An 8,810-nucleotide genomic window follows, 5' to 3' on the forward strand; every position below is an offset into this window, starting at 1 on the left:
TGAAATAATTCCATTAGAAATACATCCGAAGAGGTGAAGTGCAACCCGTGTGTGTGTGGAGAACTAGGAGATAGAGTTACCGTATCCTGTAACTACATCTAGAGTGCGTTCCTCATAATACACCAGTTATAAACTGATGCTTTCAACCTATATAATACAACACTGGGAATTAAACTGCAGTCCCACAGCTCTTTTGCCTGCCCTAATGCATACATGATCACAGGCTTGGCAGTTTTAGTTAAACAGAGTTTGGGAGGGGTGGGGGTTTGGTTTTCTTTCATGTCACTTGAGTAAAATCTTGCTGTGGTCTGTTTGTGACAAAGGTATATCATGCATGTCAGCAGGCCTAGTGCTGTGTTAAAGTAAAGACTTGCAAATGTAAGTTTATGTCTGTGGCCTTGTTCTCTATTTTCACCTTGTGTAACATAAATATTTATTGTATATTTATATAATTTTATGTTTTGGGGGAAAAAATGAAATTGGCATTAAAATTTAAAAGCAACTGCGTCATATTGTAAATATAATTAAGCTATATTTAAGTGTACTAATTAATATATGTTTAACTATAGAGTTTTTTATGTTTTTAAATATATTTTCAAAAAATATATATAAATTTTGGGGTTTTTGGGGGGACCATGTGACTCTTTTCTCTAATTGTAAAACAAATGAGTTTTACTATAAAGATGTGTGTTCTTTGTTTTAAAACAATTTTTACTTTATTTTAGCAATAAAATCTCACTTGGAGGGCAGATAGCCACCTGTTTCATAGCTGGACAGTTAGCACTGGGAGGGGAGGGGGGCAAGAATTTGCTTTCCACAAAATTTGGGGATACTTAACAGAATGATGTATTTCCATTTAATTCTAGCCCATAAGTCCTCAGAAGACTAAAACCCCACAAATAACATATATATATATGGTTTTATTCAGCTATAAAATAATGAGAGAAATGGAAGCGTGTGTGTGGGGGGGGTTACTAATGTTAATAAATAATGGATAAATGAGACATAAATTCAATTGCTATAGTCTAGTCATGTACCTGATTTTTAAATGGTGTCAGGTATATTTATATCCACTACATTGAACTTATTTATGACCCCATAGAGTACTAAGAGTAGAATTCCTTGGATTTAACGTATTGTTAGCATTTCTAAAAGAATATGCTCTGCTATAACTGCCAAGTCTTTGTATATTTAATTATCCCATGGTCCTAGAACAATCAATATATCTTCATGATGAATAGAAAACTTTCAAATAACTTATGAATAAAAGCACAGACCCGAACTCTTTTTTAAAATTCCATTGCTGTGAATTTCCCAAGAGATCAGTGCCAGTAATGTCTCCACAGAACCTAGTAAATTGTACTTCTGCAGATTATCATTTATATTAAACACACATGCATGCACATTACTTCCTTTATTGTTGTCTTAAAATGAGCTAACGGAAGCAGTAACAAATACTAAAATTGTCAGTGTATGGAACAATAGGGCTATTTTATGCCTGAGCCTCGATGCTGCTCCTAGCGCAGCACTCCTCATGAGCTGAGCTTCGTTTGGAACTTGCTTCCTCTTCTGCATTTTCCAGGGCAAATACACATTAGCTTTTCAAAGGCTCCCCAATGCCCAACTCCTTTCTCTCAAGACAACTATTGAGAAAGATGGATTTGATTCTTTTAGCTTTATTTTATAGGTAAATATATGGCACAGGCACCTAGGGAACAAAATAGACACCCTCAAAATATGTATTTGAAATATAGAGGAAGATACAGAAGCTAACAGTCCATGCATAAGAACTCTGCTGAATTCTAGCTTTGTAACCATGAACCATTTTGGGGAAAAGAAATAAATATCTCCATAGCTTTTATCACTTGGAGCAGAAATAAAGGCATATAGCTAGAATTTAAAATTACTCAGCCAGAGAGTAACAGCAAACAGTAAAAGATTTTTGAACAGAATGTAACAGCAACATTAAAGTGCAATGAGAGGGCAAAGACATTTATTTCAATTTGTCCCAGGTGGATGCAATACCCTGCTTCCACAGGCTACTTCTCCTAATTAGGTTCTCATTGGGAAGATACCTTCTGGCAGGGCAATTAAAATGAAAAATGAATGAATGCTCTTGTTTGGATTAAATACGAAGAGCACCAAAGTCTCACTCACATCATGAGGCAATTTTAAAATTAGGAAAGTTCTGCAGTTGGGTATTTTAGAAGAGGAGAGGGTTTTTTGAAGCTTTTTGGGGGATGGGGAGGCATGCTGCATTTTTTTTTAAACATTCACTCATGCATTCACACACTCCACCTGCTACCACTTTGGGTAGCCAAAGATTGAGGTATTGACATAAATCAGTGGGGCTGAATTAATAGTTTTCTTAGATTCCTCTGAAAGAGGAAAGCCTGGAAATCTCATGAATTCATCCAACTCTGCTAGGCAGTAAAAGAAAGAGATTTGGATTCATCTGCAGATTTTGAGCTGCTTCTGGAAATCAAGCCTTCTAAATCTCATTCTGATGGATGGAGGCAGAAAACTTTCAAAGGTAAGCTTTTATTTGCAATATCAGCACTTGCTGTTGAGGGTAACAATAGATAGCTGCTGTGGTTTTTGCTTTACTATACAAATGCAGGGTGAGTCACTAAACCTGTCTGCAACCTGATCGGTTGTCTCAGGAGTCCATACCAAAGTCATAAATGTATATATATTTATCTGTATGTAACCTATCTGGTGGCACTGCTGGTTTTTCTCTGTGAAGCAGGCTTGTGTTGTACTGTTGACTCCGCGTGTGACTGCAGCAGGGCTGAGACGTGGTGCCCAGGGTGGAGAGCGGGCACAGAGGCAGTCCAACTGCTTAAAACCCTTCATGGATGGGTGCCAGCAATGTCTGAACGCAGCTTGTGTTACATGGCCTAGTTGGAAGCCTACTGGAGTTAAAGCAATATCTTCAATGGATTTTTTGGGAAGGGTGTGTAGTAGCAGGTATAAACCAGTCCATCTGTTGCTGCTGCTCCCTCTTTCCATGGGAATACCCTGCAGAGGGAAGTCGGAGACTGGCAATCCCTGGTAGTTCCCCAGCGCCTGGGAGGGCGGTGGCTCCTCCGCGATGGCAGCGAGGGCTTCCCTGCCGCCGCCAGCTGTCGTTGGCGCTTGCTCGCAGCAAACGCTGCCGATCTAATCGGTGCGGCTCATGCCAGTTTGCTCATGCAGGGATTTGGGAGATGAGGAGGAGAGCTGGCACAGAGCTGCAAGGCCGCTTGCCTCCAGCTCCGCTTGCTGCTCGGGCAGCCGCGCAAAGCCGCCAGGACGAGCGCCGCGGCGGTGGGATGCGGCAGCTGGCTGCAGGGCCAGCGCCGGCCCTCCTGGCCAGGAACCGTGCGGGCAGGTCGGCCTTCCCGTGCAATGTTTGAAAAAGAAAGTTACTTGTATGTAGTGATAGCAGCTAGGAGAAACCTGAGTTCTCTATGCAGGTGCTGTTCTAGTACATTAAGAGGAAATCATCTTGCACAAGTCGGACTAATTCTGTTTCTTATCTTTTGAAATTAAATCAACTCCCTCGATATCAAAGTTTTTTAAAAAAAAAAGAGCAGAAATTTCAGAAGCATTTGATTTATTTAATAGTAATAATCTCTCAGGTGATATGCAAAGTGATTAGCTACAAGGCTGGAGTTACTACAAGGAGGGAAAGTATCTTGTTAGAAGTGCAGAGTTTTGCAGTTTGGGGAATGGCATCTCATGTGTCTGGACTCAAAAAATTTTCTCCTTGCTAAAATAATCCTTTCCTTATACCAACCTCTCCCTGCCCACTTCTATTTAAAAAAAAAAAAAAAAGACCCTGAGCAAAAAATCTGGTCTAACTTAAGTCTATAAAGTACTGGAATTTCAAAGCTGTAGTTCATGTACACAAACTCAGCTATATTCTCCTACTGTGTTATATTTGTTATAATAGCCTTTTAAACTACACAGACTTTCAATAATAACTTGGGTACTTACTGCACTAAATATTCCTTCACCTGGCATCTACACTGAATATTTTAAATTACCCTAATAAGTTTTCCAATTATAATTTTTTTTGACCTTTAGTTAAAGACCACCTCTGCTGGGAAACTCATTTTTGCTCTAAGCCCAGCATGTTCTTTAATAGAAGTTTCGCTATATTTGGACTGCGATCTTGGGAATCTGTTATTTAAAGACAAATATAAAGTATGTGTGGCCATTTTTGTATTACAGAAAATAGTGCCACAAAGTTTGCCTTTTAAATTTACAAAATAGTCCAATGAAACTATTCTACTTTCCATTCTTATTGGGACACGCATAATACATGCACAAACTGGTACAGCTGTAAAACTGATGTAAGACCCTACGAGAAAGAGCTTTGAGAAACATGCAAAGAACAATTCTAGCGAGTGTTAGCAAAAGCACCGAGGATGTGAGGCAGAACAGTAATACTATATGTACTACTGCCCCTTTTCGTAGCAGGACGAACATCTGGGCCAGTCAATTCTCTTTTGGAGCAGAACTAAGCAACAAGAAAAGTGTCCTTAAAATACTGTTTAGTCACAAAAAGTACATGTATATTGTTTGAACAAACAGCACATGGACAACTCTTTTCTCACCAAAATTGCATAGCATTTCTTTTTGTGTATGTGTGTGTGCCAAGAATAAAGCAGGCAAGAGGGACAAGCAGTTGGGCAGGTGACCTGCGGCACAGCTTGCTGCGAGGGTGCAAGGCACCCTTGGCCTCTCTTTGCAGCGAGGTTCACCTTGACTGTTTTCGTGGCGCCGACTCCTGATTGCCAAATGTGAGACTTTCATCCTTGAGTCGAGGAGTTGAGGAATTTCCACCCCGTGTGACAGAGGCAAACACCAGTTGGGACCACGCGAGGGTTTTTCTCTTTCTGGGAGCAGCCCTGGCGACGGCTGAGCTGGTCCCCCCCTTTGCCCTCACCTGGGGAAGCTGCTGTGCTTCTCCCCTCCGCGTCAGCCGCGGTTTGGCCGGAGGCACCAGGCTTTGCACGGGAGCAGGCGAGCAGCTAGCTGCCTGCGAGGCTCACCTCCGCGCTGCAGTGGTATCGGTTCAGACACGCTCGTACCGTCGCTCTAGCAGCTGCTGCTCCCTAACAGGGAGCAGCGCGGGTCTTTGTCGAGGAGCTCTCGCTGGAGCGGAGAGGGTGCCCATGGGGTGCCCAAAACCACAGGCGACTCTGTTTCGGGAGGCGGGAGAGCGGCAGCTGGCAACAGCCTCCTCTTCCCTTGTTACATAATGGCCGAGTAGTATTTTTAAGTTAGAAGTTCTTGTTAGTTTACTGCAAAGTACAACACTATCGAGATGACCCTGTGGTTAAATTCTACTGAAAGCTTTCTCTATTAGCTGTGGGATGACAAAGCCGCATTTATATTTTTAGAAGCTTTGTTATGAACTACTTGTTCAATGAAATGGAAATTCATAACTGGAAGTGCTAAGCAAAATCTTACTTTGTTTTCCATGGGGAAACTAGGACAAATGCTCAGAAAAGACTCTTAGAAGAAAATACTGTTTTGTGTATTCTCTTAGTGTATTCATTAATGTTAACTTCCAAATGAGCTGAAAATCTTGGTGTGACTTTATGAAAAGAGGCTTTAAGAGCGAGGTATTTTATTCCAGTGAATTTAGTGAGCACAAAGACCATGGGATAGGCTCCACATTTACCAGCTGTTACGATTCAGCTTTCACAGCATGCAGTACCAGCGGAAAGGCAGATAAGCACACGAAATCCCTTCATAAATCTGTCAGGTAGGCATCTCTGGTTCGTAGTAGTGGTATTGTTCTTGTGTGTGCCTCTTCTAAGTTAAAACAGATTCCAGACATAACTCTGCATGTCCTTACGGCTTTATAATTATTGCCTGCATGGCAAATCTGAGAAATAATGAGGATAAAGTAGTGCAAACAATAGCCAAACAAGCTAATTACACCTGCCTGTCACTGGGAATAATACCAGGGATAGGCTGACAGTCTAAAGCCTTGCCTGATCTTTCAAGGCAGGAAGTTAGTATGAGGGCATATTAAAATAAAGAGTTCCTACAGCCCTAGATGGCTTTAGGGGTCTGCAGTCCATTAGTTAATCAATGGTCACATCATAAATTACCCTTTATTGCCATAATATTCTGTCAGTTATGTGCATCATAGTATAGTAGATATCTATGGTTTCTGACTTGGTGCAGCACCCCAAATAGAGTACGTCTCAGGTATTATGGCACTATTACAGAATAAGTTGCAGTTCATGGCAAGACTACCCAGGTGACCAGCTACACACTGATATGCTTGAGACTGGTTTAGAACAAAGTTGCAAGGCTGGAAACCTCTGAAAGTCTTCTTTCTTGGAGCATTCACTTTTCTCTCCTTTGAATAGGACAATTTTCCTTAATCATAGAGCCGAACTCTGTCCTGGAAAAGGACTCTGTCTACTGAATTTAGTGGGAGGACTGAAGAGCAACTCAATAAATCAATAGAGCATAAACCTGGCAGAAACTATTCATCACAATATCAATTTTAGCTCCAGAGGTCCCCAAGATGAAAGTTATTGGAGGCTGAAAGAGCGTTTGGGGAACGATCACTATGAAACTGCTCTGTTTCTGCACCCTTCCCAGGCTTTGGCTGTTGGCCGCTGCTGGATATTGAACGTGAGGGCAGATGGGCCTTTGGTCTGATCAGTTCCGTCTTTCTTAAGCTATGGTCTCATCCTTTGCCTTTTCTACACCAAGCCCTGAGCCACCCCGGGGCGTGCGCGTGCCCAATTTCTAGCCTAGTGACTACCAACACTGAAAAAGGACTGGGACTTTGCCCCGTTTTTAAGGCTACTCTAAGTGTACTGGGAGATGAGCCGTTTTTGTAGCTTTTAGCGGGGGCCTGAAGACAACCATATGTACAGCTTATGCCCGCTGGTTTGATCTTTACGTTCCTACATTGTGCAAGTTTGACTTTCTGGTAAATTAAAATCAAGCCAGCTATCTGTTTCAGATTTACGTATATGTTTGCAATAAAGCTAGTGTAGTGAGTTGAGCAAGGGGTGAGGAGCCAGCCGTGTCTTGCTTGTGCCACAGACCTGAGTGGCACTTGAGCTCTGCTTTCCCGTCAGCTTTTGTCTAGACGTTTTTGCTGAGTTTTGTTTATTTTGAGCAGGTTGCTAAAACGTGCAGCTTTGCACTAGAGTGCCAGGCAGATGTTGCACAGCTGTTAGGTTGGTTGGGAGTTTCCAGCTTGCTTTGAAGCAAATGAGTGTGCTCCATCCAGCAGTTTTAATTCCCCACCAAACAGAGCACAGATCCTCCGCTGTGATTTTGTAGCGGAGAAGTGGCTGTGAGTAACTGAAACTACTGCCGTCTATTACCGCCTCTGCATTTGTTGGAGACCCTATTTGGAGGTTTCGGATGTGTCTGGCCTTAAGCATTGCCCAGTGCCAGTAAGGCTGTACTTAAGGGTACGTCTTTGGGGTTCTGCAGTGTTTTGAAAGCATGTGTGATGTGTATGTGGTAGAGTGATTATTTGCTAGCTGATATACTGTTTGTTTTGCAGTAGGGGAGGTGGCGTTTTTTCAGTCTCGTGGGAGACCTAAAGCTTCAGGGAAATGCGTGCGGTTTCAGGGTAGGGGAGACCCAGCTTCTAGTCCCTTCGGTGACTGCAGCGGGACCCGCCTCGCAGGCGTGAGGCGCGGGGGCAGAGGGCAGGTTACCTGGGCGCGATAGCGCAGGGGCTGCCGCGACGCCGCTGGCAGTGCAGGGCTCAACCCGCCGGCCATCTGCCCCGGCAGAAACGCAACCGCCGCGGGGGCCGACCGGCCGCCTGAGGCAGGGGCACGTGACACTGGGTTCAGACCTGCCTTCACACAGAGGGTTTTCTAATATGGGGTTTTTTTTTGTTTTAATCCTGTATCATCAAATCTAGACAAACCCTACCGAGCCCATAAAACCCGCGTAGGCGTGTGGGATGTGTCTGCAGGGTTTGTGGATAGCGGGTTTCACAGGGAATCGCGCAGCTGCGTGACGGCGATGGGGCGGGAGGCAGCAGGCGGGACCCCGTGGGCTGCGACGCCGGAGCAGGTGTCCTGCAGAGCCTTGCTCGGCCCACCCGAAGCGCTGCGGCCGTCCCGTGGGCGATACCCGGCGAGCCGGGGCGCTGGGACGCGTCGGGCGCCAGCGAGGCGAGTGCCAGCGTACGGGTGAAGGGGGCGTTTCGGTACTTGTGAGCCAAATGAATGAGGAAGTTTGGCATGCAATCCAAACGATTAGACACTAATCATATTTCAAAGAACCAGGCGAAGAAATAGCGTCTTTCCGAGGCACTGAAAGAGTGGCTTAACAAGATTAAAACCACAAAATGATTAGTGTGCTGATTGAACTGGTGAATCTTGGTCATCAGGTAAGCTTAATTGTCCATCATTCTTAAATCCCAGGGGGGAAAAAATCAGAAGGATGTTTTAAGGAACTTTTTTTCTTCTAGTGGCTACCAAATGTTTCAAAGCAATTTGTGGCTTGGCTTCCCTACAAGGAATATACCCCGTAAGTTCAAATAACAGACATTCTGGTGTCTGCACAGATAGATTAAAATCAACTCTGTCTTACGTCTGTATTTTAAAAAAAAAAAAAAAAAAAGACTTTCTGGCAAAGCTGTGATTAGCTGTGAGTAGTGACTAGTGAATTACAAGAATTTATACTCAAAATATGATATTTTGAACTATAGAGATAAAATTCTGCCTCCCCTCCTCACATAGGCAGACACACTATAGTCTGTTTTCATGGGCCAGCTTTATCTACAGAGGTGCAAACTGAAACTTATTACTTAATGA

This window comes from Apteryx mantelli, chromosome 4 (assembly GCF_036417845.1).
Source record: "Apteryx mantelli isolate bAptMan1 chromosome 4, bAptMan1.hap1, whole genome shotgun sequence".
Classification (NCBI taxonomy): Eukaryota; Metazoa; Chordata; class Aves; order Apterygiformes; family Apterygidae; genus Apteryx; species Apteryx mantelli.